This window comes from Procambarus clarkii, chromosome 45 (genome assembly GCF_040958095.1).
Source record: "Procambarus clarkii isolate CNS0578487 chromosome 45, FALCON_Pclarkii_2.0, whole genome shotgun sequence".
NCBI lineage: Eukaryota > Metazoa > Arthropoda > Malacostraca > Decapoda > Cambaridae > Procambarus > Procambarus clarkii.
The window spans coordinates 6,925,318-6,945,268 of record NC_091194.1 but is presented as its reverse complement, the minus strand read 5'-3'; the positions used below and the strand labels follow the sequence as shown (position 1 = coordinate 6,945,268).

Sequence of the window (19,951 nt, the reverse complement as noted above, 5' to 3'; positions counted from 1 at the left end):
AGTGAACTTTCTAATGTTTTTGTCCGGCAGCTGTGTTTCCTTAGCTTGAACCTATGACCTATCTTTGGTCTATTTAACGCCGCTAGCCTCTCCTCGCAGCTCTGGCTTTTCAGTTCCGGAAGCCATTTGCTTGCATGTCTGTACTTTTTCCTGTTTGTTGATGTGCTTCTTGAGATATGAGCGGCAGACAACCGCTGCATATTCTAACTTTGGTCTCACAGAGGTTGTAAACAATTTACTTCGCACAATGTTCTTTATGAGGCCCTCAGGTGATAGTTTACTATCCAGAGCCATCCCCAGATCTCATTCTTTATCAGAATACTTTAATGCCTTTTCACATAATGTGTAAGTTGTATGTGACCTTTTATCTCCTATTCTACATACCATAACATGACATTTATTCACACTAAATTCCATTTGCCAAGTTTAGCTTAGAAAGTGTGAATATTACCGTGCTTTAATTTATATTAATAGGTCGCGATTTTGACAGATTGGTGGATTCCGTACATATACGAGGCATTAGATGAGAGGACAGGCTGGTGGTGGGTTTGTGTCAGGCCTTGATGGCTCAATGTGAGCACAACCGGTTTAGACGACACCTGGCAGCCCGTCCTGGCGCCTCGATTCCCACTCCTCCAGGTGAAAGCCTAAATTTTGGGTCAAGTTCACCACAAGAATTTCAGGGTCTAACTTCCTTTATCTCTCTCTCTCTCTCTCTCTCTCTCTCTCTCTCTCTCTCTCTCTCTCTCTCTCTCTCTCTCTCTCTCTCTCTCTCTCCGCATTTACACAGAGGCAGGTGGGTGGAGCAGACATAGACGACTTCTGACCCGTATTATCAGACACAGAAGTCCCCCCCCCCCCCTTTCCGGTAGCCTTCCTTACCCAACTAGTTTTTCCCTGGAACACGACCCGACAATCGGTTTATAACCAATTACTGAATTAATGCTGGGCGATCTGTGGTGAACTGTTGAGGATTGGTGCCCAGTCAATCCTACATTGGGCGAGCAAAAACTTGCCAATCAAAAAGTTAGGAAATATGCAAGAACACAAACAAACAGTCAAAATGCAAATTCTTAAATCCCTCCAAAACTTATGAATACATTAAGGTAAGCTGAATACAGTGAAGGGAACTTCCCTGTTTGGAATATATTGTAGGTATTTTTAAACTTTGTAAAACTTTCATTTGTGTTATACAATGTCTGCCTGCCCACCACACCCAGGATTCATCAAGCATTTATGTGGCCACGAAACCTCTACATCTTTCCTCAATCATGGCCAAATAATCAATTAACCAAACAACCACTCACAACCAAACAACCACTCACAACCAAACAACCACTCACAACCAAACAACCACCACAACCAAACAACCACCACAACCAAACAACCACTCACAACCAAACAACCACTCACAACCAAACAACCACCACAACCAAACAACCACCACAACCAAACAACCATTCACAACCAAACAACCACCACAACCAAACAACCACTCACAACCAAACAACCACTCACAACCAAACAACCACTCACAACCAAACAACCACTCACAACCAAACAACCACTCACAACCAAACAACCACTCACAACCAAACAACCACCACAACCAAACAACCACCACAACCAAACAACCACTCACAACCAAACAACCACTCACAACCAAACAACCACTCACAACCAAACAACCACCACAACCAAACAACCACCACAACCACTCACAACCAAACAACCACCACAACCAAACACGCAACACAACCAAACAACCACTCACAACCAAACAACCACCACAACCAAACAACCACTCACAACCAAACAGCCACCACAACCAAACAACCACCACAACCAAACAACCACTCACAACCAAACAACCACTCACAACCAAATAACTACTCACAACCAAACAACCACTCACAACCAAACAACCACTCACAACCAAACAACCACTCACAACCAAACAGCCACCACAACCAAACAACCACTCACAACCAAACAACCACTCACAACCAAACAACCACCACAACCAAACAACCACCACAACCAAACAACCACCACAACCAAACAACCACTCACAACCAAACAACCACCACAACCAAACAACCACCACAACCAAACAACCACTCACAACCAAACAACCACTCACAACCAAACAACCACCACAACCAAACAACCACTCACAACCAAACAACCACTCACAAACAAACAACCACTCACAACCAAACAACCACCACAACCAAACAACCACTCACAACCAAACAACCACTCACAACCAAACAACCACTCACAACCAAACAACCACCACAACCAAACAGCCACCACAACCAAACAACCACTCACAACCAAACACGCAACACAACCAAACAACTACTCACAACCAAACAACCACTCACAACCAAACAACCACTCACAACCAAACAACCACCACAACCACTCACAACCAAACAACCACTCACAACCAAACAACTACTCACAACCAAACAACCACCACAACCAAACAACTACTCACAACCAAACAACCACCACAACCAAACAACTACTCACAACCAAACAGCCACCACAACCAAACAACCACTCACAACCAAACAACCACCACAACCAAACAACCACTCACAACCAAACAACCACTCACAACCAAACAACCACTCACAACTACCCACAACCGTTCCGCTGAACACTGCTCTGACTGGATCAAATCTGTTTAGCATTAGAGTGAGGCCAAGTTAGGGAGGTAATTATGGGTAAAGTTGATGGGCTTAACTTAGTATATTCCTTCACCTTATGTCGTAATGATGTTAGTGATGAAATGTTACGACTTCCATCCCTCCCTCCCTCCCTCCCTCCCTCTCTACCACCTCTCACTCCCTCTCTACCACCTCTCCCTCCCTCTCTACCACCTCTCACTCCCTCTCTACCACCTCTCACTCCCTCTCTACCACCTCTCACTCCCTCTCTACCACCTCTCTACCACCTCTCACTCCCTCTCTACCACCTCTACCACCTCTCACTCCCTCTCTACCACCTCTTATTCCCTCTCTACGACCTCTCACTCCCTCTCTACCACCTCTTATTCCCTCTCTACGACCTCTCACTCCCTCTCTACCACCTCTCTACGACCTCTCCCTCCCAGGTAACATTTCCTAGATAAGGAGAGAAAGCGTAAGAAGATGAGTGACTGATAGCTTGTTGTGTATACCCCAGGTGTATGAATATACATAGTATGCTATGTACATCTTGTACTGCAGTACCCTACCTACCTACGTGTTAGTCATACTAAGTCATACTGGGACGAGCCCACATCTACCACAACCAAACAACAAGTACTGAAAACTAGAGCAGTGTGAGACTAGAGATCAGTGTAACTGATCAACAAGAGCCCACTCTGATCTCAGTGTTAAGGGTGGTAGCCTAAAGTCAATATTGCCACCATGGAGAATTCTAGAACAAGATGGCGCCCGGAAGAGTCGTGACATCATGGGACACATCGACGTGAAGAGACAGAACAGAATGTTCAGCCAATGAGAAGTGAGCTTCACAAACACAGCCCCATGTATCCAGGACTGCTATTGGTCCATCAAGACACTAGCCTGCTCGCCCTGTGAAGAAGGAGTCAAACATTTGCCCGCTGATCTCCACCAGTGGAATCCTGCTGACCTTCTCATTGGTATTTAAAGCATCCTTCCGAACCCCTACATGGGATCCAGCGGTGTGTTGAGTACCGGAAAGACTTTATTGGGTGTTGTGGAGATCACGCAGACTGTTATTGGCAGCGTTGACCAAGTTGCAGCCACGTTAGATATTGGTGGGGAGTGCTTAAGGGCGGTGGCCAAGGAGCAAGAGCTGAGGCGTCAGTGTTGTGGCCAAGAGCAGTACCAGACAACAGTGTGATAACCGCCGGGGCACGACAGCCACCACCAACGGAACAACACCAGCCCCACGGGACTCTGGATACCATTCCCAGGAAGTTATGTACTGGTGAGAGGCGGAGGTGGTGGTGGTGGCGGGGGGAGACACAAGACATGGCGGTGATAATACCCCGCCACTCTACACCCACTTCCTACTTCACTTGAGTCAACCGTGAGGGTCCTGGACGCACTCACACACTCTCACTACTCCATTACATCTTACATTGCCTACACAGTCAACCATTTACAGATCAATCTAAACTCACGCTGCAAGAACTGCCAAACCATGTTATTACAAGTGATAAAATATCTGAAGTGGTTGTGCCGTGTCCGTGTCTGACTTCTGGTACATAACTGACATATATGAGTGTCAATATGTTGTGCAGTGCCAACAATAACAAACTATAACCATATAAATATTTATATCCCTCATCCTATAGGGACATAATAGTTATATGCTCACAGTATCGATATGGGCTGTTGATCAACCGTGTAAACAAAAATATATCTACATTCCAAGACAGGAAATAGTGACAAGAGACGTTTAAATTATTTATATTAAATTAATCTGTCTTGAGACGGGCAGATTACATGATAACACGGAGCAGGTGAGGTCAGGTACTGTTTGGTTGTTAGGGGGCGTGTATGGTTGTTAGGGGCGTGTATGGTTGTTAGGGGCGTGTATGGTTGTTAGGAGGGTGTATGGTTGTTAGGGGTGTATGGTTGTTAGGGGGGGTGTATGGTTGTTAGGGGGCGTGTATGGTTGTGTTGGCAGGTGTAAGGGTCCAGCCACTCAAGATAAATGAGTTACAACATATATGACAGGTGGAGCCCTGTGAGTGGTCATTTACTCGATGGCACTAAAGAGTTTATTGCTATCATTAATAATATTAAACTGTTTTGCATGACATGTTTTCCCTCAGATGTTAGAGCTCACACAAGGTCTGCTCCAATTAATTCTTGTTTGGTTGTTGCTTATATTCAAACATGCAATACTTTGTTGACACAACAAATGTGTTTACATCATTGATTCTGTCACACATTATATGTGCTTCTATCATTGTTTTGTTTTGCTTATATGCCCACACCCTTATTTATTGGTCACGGTAATGGACTGTTGGTTACATATTGATATTAATTGAAGAACATACATGTCTTGGAGTGAGGCATTATGAGTAAGGCAGCATTACTCTCAGATACCATGACAACTTTTCTCACACGACGCTAGACACTACTGTGACCTCAAGTGTATTAGTGTATCACCTCCTCTATCACTGTCAGATCACTCCCGTCATAAACTTAATGTCTTCCTTTACTAGTGTGTGTGTTGAGAGCCCAGAGCAGTAACTCAATTATCAAGAGAGCTTAATCTACGATTTTATTGTAGAGAGAGAGAGAGTCCCGTATCACTTTGTGTTGTGTTCTTGTGTTGACCTGTCCTCTCTCCTGCTACCGAGGTTGTCCTTGTGATAAGATAATGTGCTGGCCTTGAAGATTTATAGTGGACTTGTAATAAAACTACAAGGGGATGCCCCTAACTGCTCGTTTGACTCATCCAGTCGAACAGGGTATCCATACCAGGCCAGCTGTAAATGGGAAACAATGGTGTAGCAGCAGCAGCCCTCTGCTACGTGCAGACCTACTGCTCCACAGAGATGACCAGCAGGGGGGGGGGGTCTACTGGTAGATGTTTGAGACACCTGTTGCTGCTGGCCTCATTAGTCTGTGAGGTGCGCTACACTACACCTGGCTCCTGCTCGCCTCATAGCCTGTAACTGTGCCATTTGCTTCATACTCGAAGCTACGTGTGATTTGCGTCCTGAACTGTTAGCGCGTCACGATTTGCCTCATCAATTGTAGTTGCATTATGATGTGCGTCCTACTCTGCGTCACAAGCCGCGTCCTACTCTGCGTCACAAGGCTCTCCCAGGTTGGTGTATTTATTTATACACTCTACTTTTATGTGTATATCCTTACATATGCAGCCTTATATGTAATTATTATGTATACATACGTAGCATTATGAATGAAGATATACATAGCATACTAAGTATATTCACACACCTGGGATATACACACCAGGCCATCAACCACAGCTGTTCTTACGTGTTCACTCGTAGGTGTATAACGACCAGGTAACCTACCCTGGGAGGGAGTGATAGAGAGAGAGAGAGAGAGAGAGAGAGAGAGAGAGAGAGAGAGAGAGAGAGAGAGAGAGGGGGAGAGAGAGAGAGAGAGAGAGAGAGAGAGAGAGAGAGAGAGAGAGAGAGAGAGAGAGAGAGAGAGAGAGAGAGAGAGAGAGAGAGAGAGAGAGAGAGAGAGAGATCATGCCAGGGGGACACTGGAAGACCGTACAACAAACATCACTCAAACTCTGTCGTTGGCTATGACTGGTTGTAGCTGAGGAACCCGGGCATCTTATGAGCCGGGGGCCAAGAGCTGGAGCTATGGTGTCGGTGCTATAGGCCCATGTTGGTACCTCTCCACTCACTATAGTGCCAGACTCACCCCCACACTACTGACCACACCGTCAAAATCCCGGTGTTTTTGCTAAATTAAAACCCCGCAATATTGACGCTATCTCGAAACAGCGAACCTCAAATGGGTTAGATCCGTCGCCAAGATTCATACACTTTAGGTTGTACACCACCTACCTACCTTGAGGCTACCTTGAGGTGCTTCCGGGGCTTAGTGTCCCCGCGGCCCGGTCGTCGACCAGGCCTCCTGGTTGCTGGACTGATCAACCAGGCTGTTAGACGCGGCTGCTCGCAGCCTGACGTATGAGTCAGGCTTGTGGCTATAACCACAACCGCTTGTGGTTATAGACAACCGCTGTGATTGGTTATAGACAACCGCTTGTGGTTCTAGACAACCGCTTGTGGTTATAGACAACCGCTTCACATCTAACACTTGACTCATCATCAAAACAAGTTTGAACGTCCCAAAGAGGGAGATTTACCGTCCTAAACATAATGAAAACCCAACGAATGTCTGTGGCACATTACCAGTGAGTTTAAATAAGATAAATGAGACGTTAATTGATATTTGGTAACTGTCTCGCCGGAGCCAAGACTCGCACCGAACGATACTTAATGAAACAATACGAAGAATTGGTGTGTAGTGAGTGTAGATGGCTGGCAGGTGTTTACAAGTGACGTAGTAAGTCAGCTGTTGTGGAGGAAGTAGTGGTGGGGGGGGGGAGTAGTGGTGGGGGGGGGGAAGGGAGAGGTGGGGGGTGGTAGTGGTGGGGGGGAGAGGGAGTGGGGGGGGGGGGTGAGGGGTGATAGGAGGGGGGGGGGGTATTCATGGGGCGAGAGAAGGGGTGATGGGATATTACCTGTTGATTGTTTCGAGTTATTTTACAGTGGTCAATTACCTCAGAGAAGGGTGGGTGTTACTGGCTGGTTGAGAGTGTTTGACATGTAGTGCTTCAGCGATGTACTACATATATAAGCATCTGGACTATTAAGAGGCAGCCAATGTACTGGTGTACATGTGACCATGGTCAAGACCAAGGCAGCCTTCCAACACACGCGGCCCCCAGCCATCATAACAATATACAAGTATGGAACTACACAAGGTGTAGTGGCCCAGCTCCTGTATTTCACCTCACCCTTCCTGGTTATATATGTTCTTGACCCAGCTCATATCCACTCACGGGAGACATCTCCCGTCACGCAGGGTGCAGTCGCACCTCCACAGATCTCCAGTATCATCTATTGATACTGGAAATGGCTCAAAAGGGCCACCACTTATGGGCTATTCATGCCCAAGCCACATTTTGGGTGGCTTAATCTTCTCTCTCTTCTTCTCTCATATCCACTACACATCTCGGCCTTTGAAAATGTTGACCTGGTCAACGAAACATATCCCTTAGCGACTGGACATTAATAAAACCATAACATGTACTTTGGAGAGTTCATTTCTCCCCTTCCTTCTCAAGTGGAGAGCTTACGAAGTATAGAACATTGGTGCTAGAATCATTGCTCTCACCCTTTCTGTCATATCAATCTATAAGAGAAAAAGACTTAATGTGCAACATTGAATGTCAGATACTTGGGGTTAGCTTCACCTAACTTTGCAGGAGGAATGGTCTGGGGTATGGGACGGACATATGCTGGTCTGGGTCTGTAGAATTAAAGAGGGAAGAGCGTGTCAGGGTCACATTCTGACCCCCACGACGATTTTTGGCACTGTCTGCCAGGTACACCTACCTAAATATTTATCAAACAAAAATTTAAAAAACAATTATTTTTCCTGGTGGTAATATTGACCATCATATAAACATCGTGCTAATATTCACAATCCTCGGGGAAAATAAAATATTTTTTTCAATAAAGATGTTAATAATAATAAATCCGCGTACAGCTTCAAACGCTTCCTCAAGCCCAGACCCTTTTTCATAGCAGGCTGGTAACTTTTATACGTACTTACAGGTGACACTGCTAGGCTCCTCCCATCGCTGGACCACCACCACCACACCAATGGTTCACTATTATATTATTTGTATAAGAGGGAGAGTGACATAGTCAGCGACACGACAAACAACCAGAGACACAAATATGTCTGTAGAAAGAACGTGTCTACCAGGACAAAGTAAGACAAAGAGAAAAGCAGAGACAGACAACAACACACAGACACATGTAGAAACAGAAAGAAACCGAGACAGAGCTAGGGAGGGGGAAGAGAAGGGAGAGAGGGGAGAAGTGAGGGAGAAACATGTTACTCTGAGGGAGGATAGTGTCACTATCAAGGGCCCAAGACTTCAACACTTTCCCTCTACACACAGGGGCATAACTTCCCGACCTTTCACGGTGTTCAAGAACTTGAAGAACACCTCCAAAGGATACCTGATCAATCAGGCTGTGATTCATATGTCAGGCTGCGAGCAGCCGCGTCTTACAGTCCGGTTGACCAGACCACCAACCAGGAGGCTTGGTGACAGACCGGGCCGCGGAGGGTTATATATATATATATATATATATATATATATATATATATATATATATATATATATTATATATATATATAATATATAATTATATATATATATAATATATAATTATATATATATATAATATATAATTATATATATATATATATATATATATATATATATATATATATATATATATATAGGACACAAAGGCTGTATGAACCGAACTGTATGATCAATACAGTAGGGTGTATGATCAATACATTAGGCTGTATGATCAATACAGTAGGGTGTATGATCAATACAGTAGGCTGTATGATCAATACAGTAGGGTGTATGATCAATACAGTAGGGTGTATGATCAATACATTAGGCTGTATGATCAATACAGTAGGGTGTATGATCAATACATTAGGCTGTATGATCAATACAGTAGGGTGTATGATCAATACAGTAGGGTGTATGATCAATACAGTAGGCTGTATGATCAATACAGTAGGCTGTATGATCAATACAGTAGGCAGTATGATCAATACAGTAAGGTAGACATTGAGTCGTCTGATGATGGGGCAAGACACTACCTTAATGATTGCAACACACATCATCATTGGTGTCAGCAACCCGCCCAACTCATCTAATATTGCAAGAGACTACTCATTCAGTGAGGCAACATTCTACTCTTCTTTCCTGTGGCAGACGCCTCTACCCGTCGCCCCCTGTTGCAAGGGTCACCCTTCCTCAAGTACTCTACGGCCACTTATACTTGGCCATTGTATATCTCTCGTGTCTCCTGGCAAGTATACATCTTAATGCAAACAAATACACCTGTTTTGTCCAACCAGAAATGTACGAACCCAACCAACCCCCCTAACATATCGAGGTCGATCCATAGAAAACGGCAATATTACGGGGCTATAATTTGTACTAATGCGTTGCATTATTAACGTACTGGAGGGCTCGTGAAACAGACCACTGGAGGTATTGTTGGTATGGTCCGGGAGGTTATGTGGTGGCAAGGTGTGTCAATCACGTGCAGGAAATGTTGTCAACGCTGCCGCCCACTCCTTGCAACACTGGGGGGGGGGGAGCGGGGCGGGAGGAGTGATGTGTGGGGGGGGGGGGGCGGGTTCCTGGTGTATAAACGACCAATACACCCCATATACACCCTTCCATGGGGCGCATCCGATCCCACGATCGTCGTCGCCCCTAAATCAACACAACAACACCCTTCCATGTATACACAATATATGGATAATTCCAACACTCGCCAGAGGCACACACAGACACGGTAACATCAGCGGCATATGGGACGCTGGCAAACTTTAGCGTCATTTAGAAACCTAAACCAGTAGCTTTCTGGCCACTCTACACAGCCCCTTGTGAGACCAACACTACAATACGCAGCACCGGTCTGGTATCCGCACCTCGTGAAGCATAAATTTAAATTAAGAAAAGTTAACAAGAAGACTGGTGCCAGAGCTAAGAGGGCCGAGCTGTGAGGATAAGTTAATTTAAGAGAACTAGAGAATTTTCAGGGGAAAGCGCCAAGCCATTACGGCTATATAGCACTGGGAAGGGGTCATGAAAAGTATTTGGGATGGGACGGGGGGAAGGAATGGTGCCCAACCATTTGGACGGTCGGGGAAGAGAAGTAGGTGAGAAGAAACAGAGAGGACATGATTGCAACATACAAGATACTGAGGGGAATAGACAAGGTGGACAAGGACAGCCCCGTTAAAATGTTAGAAAGTAGAACAAGAGGACACAGGTGAAAGCTGGAAATGCAATTATTCCTTCGGCTTAATTGCATTTCCAGCTCGTCAGGATAGTCTCGTAGCATGTTCGGAACAAGGATATTAAACTGATAATGGTAAGTGCCTACAGGTCCCCAACAAGCAACACGTGGACAAAGGAGGAACTAGATGACAAACAAGAGGGCCTCATAATGGTCATGAGAGAGATTATAGTAAAAGCTGATAAAGATAAATCACGACTGTTGGTACTGGGGGACTTTACCGTGAAAGCAATAGACTGGGAGGCCTACCAAGCAAGAATGGAGGACATATGGACAGGCAGATTTATAAATCTCAAAATGTTCATCGTTTACATAAACTATCTACCAGAAGGAATACAGAATTATTTAAACATGTTTGCGGATGATGCTAAGATATCGGGGAAGATAAGAGACGCAGATGATTGTAATGCCCTTCAAATTGATCTAGATAAAATAAATGCTTAGAGCGTCAAGTGGCAAGTGGAATTCAATGTGAATAAATGCCACGATATGGAATGTGGAATCGGAGAAAATAGACCACACACAACTATCAAATTAGGTGGAAAGGAATTACAGAACTCTAATAAAGAACGAGACCTGGGGAGTGGTTTAGGATAGTACGCTGTCGCCAGAGAAACACATAAAGAACATTGTGAGAGGAGCATATGCGTCGCTTTCCAACTTCAGACTTGCTTTTAATTATATGGTGGTGAAATGCTAAAGAAACTGCTCATGACTTTAGTGAGACCAAAATTGGAATATGCAGCAGTTGTATGGTGCCCAAGTCTCAAGAAGCACATAAAGAAACTGGAAAAGGTGCAACGGCATGCTTCAAAATGGCTCCCGGAACTGAAAATCAAGAGTTACGAGGAGAGACTAGAGGCGTTAAACATGCCAAAACTAGAAGATAGAAGAACCCCTGTAAGCACAACTAGGTGAGTACAACTAGGTGAGTACACACACACACACTTCACTATTTGCAACCTTCAGTTGCATGAGTTACGAGGAAAGGCTGCGGGAAATGCACTTTACGACACTGGAAGACAGAAGAGTAAGGGGAGACATGATCACAACCTACAAAATCCTCAGAGGAATCGATCGGGTAAACAAGGGTAAACTATTCAACACTGGTGGGACGCGAACAAGGGGACACAGGTGGAAATTGAGTACCCACATGAGCCACAGGGACGTTAGAAAGAACTTTATCAGTGTCAGAGTTGTTAACAGGTGGAATGCATTAGGAAGTGATGTGGTGGAGGCTGACTCCATACACAGTTTCAAATGTAGATATAAGAGAGTCCAGTAGGCTCAGGAATCTGTACACCAGTTGATTGACAGTTGAGAGGCGGGACCAAAGAGCCAGAGCTCAATCCCCGCAAGCACAACTAGGTGAGTAGACTCAGCACTGACAAGAGCCCAGAAGACCATTACCATGGGAGAATTAACCAAACCAGGACCATGGGTCATCAAACATTTACACAACCACTTACGAAACCTGTACATCTTTCCTCACTCATGGCGGTTTTGTTTACGTTTATTAATCAGCTTATGAGTACCGAAGCTGTAGGAGGTTGTTGATAACACTCACAACCTTGGGTTGTGAGCGTCCATGCTGGTCCAGTGTTTAATGCACACATGTAAACAAACCAAGTTAAATTGGATTATATGTAAAAGTTGATTTTATTATTTTTCTTTTGAAGCCACGGTGCTTGGGACAAATTATACTAGAATTATCACATATAATTTGGTGATCTGTCTCACTTACGTGCTTGAGCAGTGCGTGCATAATGCTTGTATGGTGCATGCGTAGTGCTGAACTTTGTCGGCAATATGTGACGGACCTGCATGTTGTCTGCAGTATTCGGGTTATTGTGTGTGTGGCTGTAGTAACTATTATTGTTTATATAAGAATTATTAAGAGTTATTATATTAAGATAATTAAGAGTTATAAGAAAAAAGTGAATTACTATAGAATGTATTACACTTATTTATACAATTTGCACAACGTTTCGAGCCTCGAAACGTTGTGCAAATTGTATAAATAATATATATATATATATATATATATATATATATATATATATATATATATATATATATATATATATATATATATATATGTATGTATGTATGTATGTATATATATAGTGTGTGTGTGTGTATACACCATGTATATATACACCATCATAATTATCCAACAGTCCAATCAATAGTCCGAGTGAAAAACTGGCACACTGCCCAATTACCGTCGCAAAAAATCAGTGCCAATTCTGTGAAAAATTGGGTGCCAGTGGCGCGATGTTATCAGTTTATTAGCGCCGGGCTCGATTTGGTTCTTATCAGAGTGACACCTTATCAGTTGGTACATTTCTGGCCCAACTTGTTGCCGGAGTTGTGTAGATAACGCACGCCGCGGCCCCGCTCGAAATGGCAAGGGGAATTGGAAATGTGAAATGAAGGAGGAAACGTCAATGAGTCAAGGGTAACGGCAAATAGGGAGAGGGGGATTGAAATAGGAGGGTACACATTAGTAAATGGGTAAACGATGAGCGGGAGTGAGAGATGGGAATGGGTAGATACAAAGAGGAGAAAGAGAGAGATAGAAAAATTGTAAGTGTGGGGAAATAGGGAATAACATAGGTGTACAGGAATGTGTAGGAAGCCTATTGGTCCATACGAGGCAGCACCTATTGGTCCATACGAGGCAGCTCCTATTGGTCCATACGAGGCAGCTCCTATTGGTCCATACGAGGCAGCTCCTATTCGTCCATACGAGGCAGCTCCTATTGGTCCATACGAGGCAGCACCTATTGGTCCATACGAGGCAGCTCCTATTGGTCCATACGAGGCAACACCTATTGGTCCATACGAGGCAGCTCCTATTCGTCCATACGAGGCAGCTCCTATTGGTCCATACGAGGCAGCACCTATTGGTCCATACGAGGCAGCTCCTATTCGTCCATACGAGGCAGCTCCTATTGGTCCATACGAGGCAGCACCTATTGGTCCATACGAGGCAGCACCTATTGGTCCATACGAGGCAGCTCCTATTGGTCCATACGAGGCAGCTCCTATTCGTCCATACGAGGCAGCTCCTATTGGTCCATACGAGGCAGCACCTATTGGTCCATACGAGGCAGCTCCTATTCGTCCATACGAGGCAGCTCCTATTGGTCCATACGAGGCAGCACCTATTGGTCCATACGAGGCAGCTCCTATTCGTCCATACGAGGCAGCTCCTATTGGTCCATACGAGGCAGCACCTATTGGTCCATACGAGGCAGCACCTATTGGTCCATACGAGGCAGCTCCTATTGGTCCATACGAGGCAGCTCCTATTCGTCCATACGAGGCAGCTCCTATTGGTCCATACGAGGCAGCACCTATTGGTCCATACGAGGCAGCTCCTATTCGTCCATACGAGGCAGCTCCTATTGGTCCATACGAGGCAGCACCTATTGGTCCATACGAGGCAGCACCTAGTCCATCTCTCGATTTGCCACTAGGTAAAAAGTACTTAGAGACGTACTAACCCAAGCACCCCGGGTTAGCAATATTGCCGGGACAACCGTGCACATCTTCAAGAGAAAATTAGTTTTCTTCAAGAAGTGCCGGACCAACCAGGCTGTGGTGGGTATGTAGAGCCTGCGGGCCGCTCCAAGCAACAGCCTGGTGGGCCAAACTCTCACAACTAAGCCTGGCCTCGGGCCGGGCTTGGGGAGTAGAAGACCTCCCAGAACACCATCAAGCAGGTAACTCACCTAACTTATCGAGGTTAATATATAGAAAACGCCAATATTACGGTACTTTAATTTGGACTAAAATGTATCATTTTTAAAGGACTGGAGGGTTCCGTAAAAATATGCGACGTATTAGTTTTATTATTATTATTATTATTATTATTTTCTACCACAGACGTGGCCACACATTTATAATGCTAACCAGCATATATACATTTTCTTCTGTCCTCCATGGACAGGGTTAGAGATTTGTTAACGTATTAGGTGATAGAATGGTTGGTGACTAAGACCCCCGTCAGCTGGGAGATCATTCATATCTGCCAGTCTGGTCTACCCCCCCCCCCCCCCCACCTGCCCCATTAACGACTAGGCGCCGCAGCGAATTCATTCATTCAAATTTTTCCGCGCTTCCTGATGTCAACAACAATCAGCTGAGCTCTGTACACGTGCATGTAATGTCAACAACAGTCAGCTGGGTGCTAACATGTGGTCTTAATGTCAACAATAGTTATAGCTGATCCGACTCGTGCTTCTAATGTCAACTACAGTTAGCTGATCACCAATACGTGTTCCTAATGTCATCAACAGTTAGCTGATCACCAGTACGTGTTCCTAATATCAACAACAGTTAGTTGATCCCCAACACGTGCTTGTAATATCAACAACAGTCAGCTGATCCCCAACACGTGCTTGTAATATCAACAACAGTCAGCTGATCCCCAACACGTGCTTGTAATATCAACAACAGTCAGCTGATCCCCAACACGTGCTTGCAATGTCAACAACAGTCAGCTGATCCCCGAGCTAGGTGAGTGTAATATAATTACAGGGAAGGTGTGCTATTACCTGTCCCTCAGGGTGCAATAATTTACCTGGATGGGAGGGTCAGGTGTAGCCAACCTGTCCTCTCACCTAATACGTTATATGTTTACGACCAATCCGTTAAAAATGTGACGGATTAGTAAAAATTATTGCACCGTAACATTGACGATTCCTATGCATCGGGCCTCTATAGGTTAGGTGGCTTGCATGAGTTAGTACGTTTCTGGTTAAGCAGGCAGGCAGGCAGGCAGGCAGGCAGGCAGGCAGGCAGGCAGGCAGGCAGGCAGGCAGGCAGGCAGACACACACACACACACAATGAGCAACAGAAGGAAAGGGGTCCACCTCTTCACTTGACCAGCGGGTGTAACCGAGGAGCTGGTGTTGGACCCAATAACGTCTAGGTGAACACAGAACAAGCCACAGATTTTGGGTGGTGTCGCACACGGTGCTGGTGGCTTGGTGCTGTGGTGTAATATTGAGTGGTAGTGTGGTGAGGGGTTGAGGGAGCTCCTGCCTTATCTCACCACGCGGTGGTCAGTGTTGTGCTCCTCTCCTTACCGCCATCTTCTGCACTCCTTCTAGTTTTTGTATGTTAGTTTTTTTATGGTGTATAGTGGTACTGGGGATATTTCCAGTTGGCATATTATTTGAGTGACATCATCATCGTATGTGGCGTACTCTCCATGTTGGGGCTGGAGCAGATCAGCTGTATACATGTTGAAAGGCGTGGATGAAAGGCAGCTTCCTTGTCACACTCCACTGTTCAGTTCAGTTATGTCACCCAAGTAACTGCCGTTACTGAGGTTAGTTGTTCTGATGACTATGACGCTACATGGTGTGGCAGGGAATCTCTGTGGCAGCCCTAGTTGCACTTAAGCCGTGTGCCAGATATTGACCAAAACTTTGGATAGATCTCTGAATACTATATTACATTGTTCTTTTTTCAACGCTGTATTGGTTATTACTTTAAGTTGGGGGATTACCCGGGTTACTAATTAACCTGATAGTGGCCTTTTTGACGTATGTGGGCAGTAGTTCGGATGCAAGAACTGTTTTTAATATTCGTATATAATGCTGGATCTCCATTATTGGAAAGTTAGTTAAAACTATTTTATTGATTGTGTTAAACCCCGGCGCCTTGTTCTTCAACCCTCTGATTGTTTCTTGGACCTCTACAATGGTTATGTGGTTCATAAGGTGGCACTGTTTGCCAAGGTTGTTAAGGTCTATTGTTTGGCGCTGCAAGTAGTTGTCTTGTGGCGTTGTTGTCAACTACAGTTGTAATGTCTCCCTCGGAGGTGCATGTAACCCCCCCCCCCCTGGCAGTTACGCCGAATGGTGTGAGGCGCGGTGAGAGGGGAGGGGAGGGGAGAGGGAAAAGAGGAGAGAGGATTAAAGGAAAGGGATAGGAGGGAGGAGATAAGGAGGCGGTTTTTGTTGGAAGGTAGTGTAGGGGGGAGGGGGGTCGTGATTGAGGGGTTGATTTCGGGGTTTAGCGTCCCCGCGGCCCGGTCCTCGACAGGCTTCCTTTTTGTTACACACCCCCCGGGAAGCAGACCGTAGCAGCTGTCTAACTGTTGGGAGGAACCAAAAAGGTATGTACGGGGGGGGGGGGGGGATGGAGGCCACGTGAACACAGCGGGGGTCACACGTGTGGCGCTGCTGGAGGTCAGTGTTGTTGTGAGGCAGACAAGGTCTCCCAGGGCGGCAGACAAGGTCACAGAAGCATTAGAGGCCATTGTTAGTTACCCATCAATACAGGTTCCATGTCAATGGGTCTTTCCAACCCACTTGTTTTGTTTTTATTTTACTTTACATGACATTCTTACAAGTTACAAGTTGGTGAAGACAATGTGAGGTTGAGGGTTGTGGCTCTCTTGGAGCTGCTCAGCTTCCAGACAGGAAGTGAGGACACAGCAGGCGTCTTCCCTCTGGATCACCACACTCAGGCGCTCAAGCAGGAAACTGGCAGCTCTTGGGTCTCTGGTAGTGTCAGTGTGCCTACAACCCTAATTGCTTGAGGAAGCTCATGCCAGCCTTGCCTCGGGGGGGGGGGGGGGGGCACGAGTTTCTTGATGCTTTGGGGACAAATGTGTACCAATGTTCCAGTTGCCTGTACTTGTTTGATTCTTCTGTGTCTCTGTAGTTGGCTGCACCATCAACAGCCAGGGTAGTTACACATGTGTAGTCCCACACCTGCTGTGTATCGATCTTCCAGGCGTATATTGTGATACCATGAAGAATTCATTATTGCTGTCAATATATATAGTGGGTACCACCTCTGGTTGTTTGTAGGGACCCCTCAAGCCTTGAAGATAACGACATGCTGCACCCGGGGAGTCTTGTTGGGCTCTTTCGTGCACTGGTACATATTCTCTTCTCCTACCACCCCCTTTATATATATATTAATATATATATATATATATATATATATATATATATATATATATATATAAATATAAAGAGAGAGAGAGAGAGAGAGAGAGAGAGAGAGAGAGAGAGAGAGAGAGAGAGAGAGAGAGAGAGAGAGAGAGAGAGAGAGAGAGTCTTATTCAACAAGACTACAATAGTACAAACTGTGACCTTGACACCTACAGAAACATAACACAACCAATACAGGTCAAATGAAAAACCCACCAACGGGATACCTTAATAATAAATGTTACAGATAAGATCACTTGTCCTCATATCCCAGCTCCTTGTCCTCAAATCCTAGCTTCCTATCCTCATATCCCAGCTCCTTGTCCTCATATCCCAGCTCCTTGTTGTCATATCTCAGCTCCTTGTCCTCATATCTCAGTTCCTTGTCCTCATATCCCAGCTCCTTGTCCTCATATCTCACCTCCTTGTCCTCATATCTCAGTTCCTTGTCCTCATATCTCAGCTCCTTGTCATCATATCTCAGTTCCTTGTCCTCATATCCCAGCTCCTTGTCCTCATATCTCAGCTCCTTGTCCTCATATCCCAGCTCCTTGTCCTCATATCTCAGCTCCTTGTCCTCATATCTCAGCTCCTTGTCATCATATCCCAGCTTCTTGTTGTCATATCTCAGCTCCTTTCCTCATATCTCAGCTCCTTGTCATCATATCCCAGCTTCTTGTCCTCATATCTCAGCTCCTTGTCATCATATCCCAGCTTCTTGTCCTCATATCTCAGTTCCTTGTCCTCATATCCCAGCTTCTTGTCCTCATATCTCAGCTCCTTGTCATCATATCCCAGCTTCTTGTTGTCATATCTCAGCTCCTTGTCCTCATATCCCAGCTTCTTGTCCTCATATCTCAGCTCCTTGTCATCATATCCCAGCTTCTTGTCCTCATATCTCAGTTCCTTGTCCTCATATCTCAGCTCCTTGTCCTCATATCCCAGCTTCTTGTCCTCATATCTCAGTTCCTTGTCCTCACATCCCAGCTTCTTGTCCTCATATCTCAGCTCCTTGTCATCATATCCCAGCTTCTTGTTGTCATATCTCAGCTCCTTGTCATCATATCCCAGCTTCTTGTCCTCATATCTCAGTTCCTTGTCCTCATATCTCAGCTCCTTGTCCTCACTTCCCAGCTTCTTGTCCTCATATCTCAGCTCCTTGTCATCATATCCCAGCTTCTTGTCCTCATATCTCAGCTCCTTGTCATCATATCCCAGCTTCTTGTCCTCATATCTCAGCTCCTTGTCCTCACATCCCAGCTTCTTGTCCTCATATCTCAGTTCCTTGTCCTCACATCCCAGCTTCTTGTCCTCATATCTCAGCTCCTTGTCATCATATCCCAGCTTCTTGTTGTCATATCTCAGCTCCTTGTCCTCATATCCCAGCTTCTTGTCCTCATATCTCAGTTCCTTGTCCTCACATCCCAGCTTCTTGTCCTCATATCTCAGTTCCTTGTCCTCACATCCCAGCTTCTTGTCCTCATATCTCAGTTCCTTGTCCTCATGTCCCTTACCAAGTGCAAGTCCTACAGACTTTCCCCTCATAATTGCAGCACTCCCCACCAGCTAACAATAGCAAGAGAGAAACAGGAGAGCAACAAACCGGATAGGAATACCGGGGTGGAGGCACCGGCGGCCACCCTCCCGGACCCCAGATGCACCGTGACACACTTAACACCACACCGGAAACTTGAGGTGTTCGCCTAGTCTTTAGCTCTCCCAATTGGCAACCATTCATACACATGCTAAGACCTCGAATCACAATGCTGGTTAGAAGAGGGGGGAGAGTAGAGGGAGAGGGAGAAGGGGGATATTTCACTATCATCTATCATGCCATACATAACACATTCCCAGAAGCCTCACCATCACTATATAACACCACAGGTGAGGACCTTACCACCACTATACAGGTACTAAATTGCCCCCCCCCTCACTCTCTCTCTCTCTCTCTCTCTCTCTCTCTCTCTCTCTCTCTCTCTCTCTCTCTCTCTCTCTCTCTCTCTCTCAGACGATGCCAAACAACCTTCGAGGCTTGGTGGGCTTTTGATAATATTTAGTTCATAATTCCTATTATAGTGTTAGCATGATAGGAAGAGAGAGACGACTGTACCTGTGCTGGAGTCAGCAGCTGCTCGCCTCACACCTCTCACCTGAGACGGAGGGAAAGAGAAACACTGGTTATTATCTCCCACACACAGCTAAGAACTTTCTTCCTCACATCACAGGTGTTAGTGTGTCACATTCCTCCCACCTCCTCTAGTTGTGCTGACTCGCATCCCTAACACACCTGAGTCTCTGTCTCATCCCTTCACGGTGTCACTCATACTGGCTTAGCACTTGTCATGTGTTAGCTCT

At 45.4% G+C, this 19,951-nt stretch overlaps 1 protein-coding gene across 1 annotated transcript in view; it reads right to left on the bottom strand.

The window, feature by feature from the left end:
• LOC123769828 (mucin-5AC) overlaps window positions 1-19,724 on the bottom strand; it is a 98,906-nt gene extending 79,182 nt beyond the window's left edge. The window contains exon 1 of the mRNA XM_069301306.1: window positions 19,707-19,724. The gene's annotated coding sequence lies outside the window, so the exon portion shown is untranslated. The remainder of the gene's footprint in view (window positions 1-19,706) is intronic.
• Window positions 19,725-19,951: the final 227 nt, after the last annotated feature.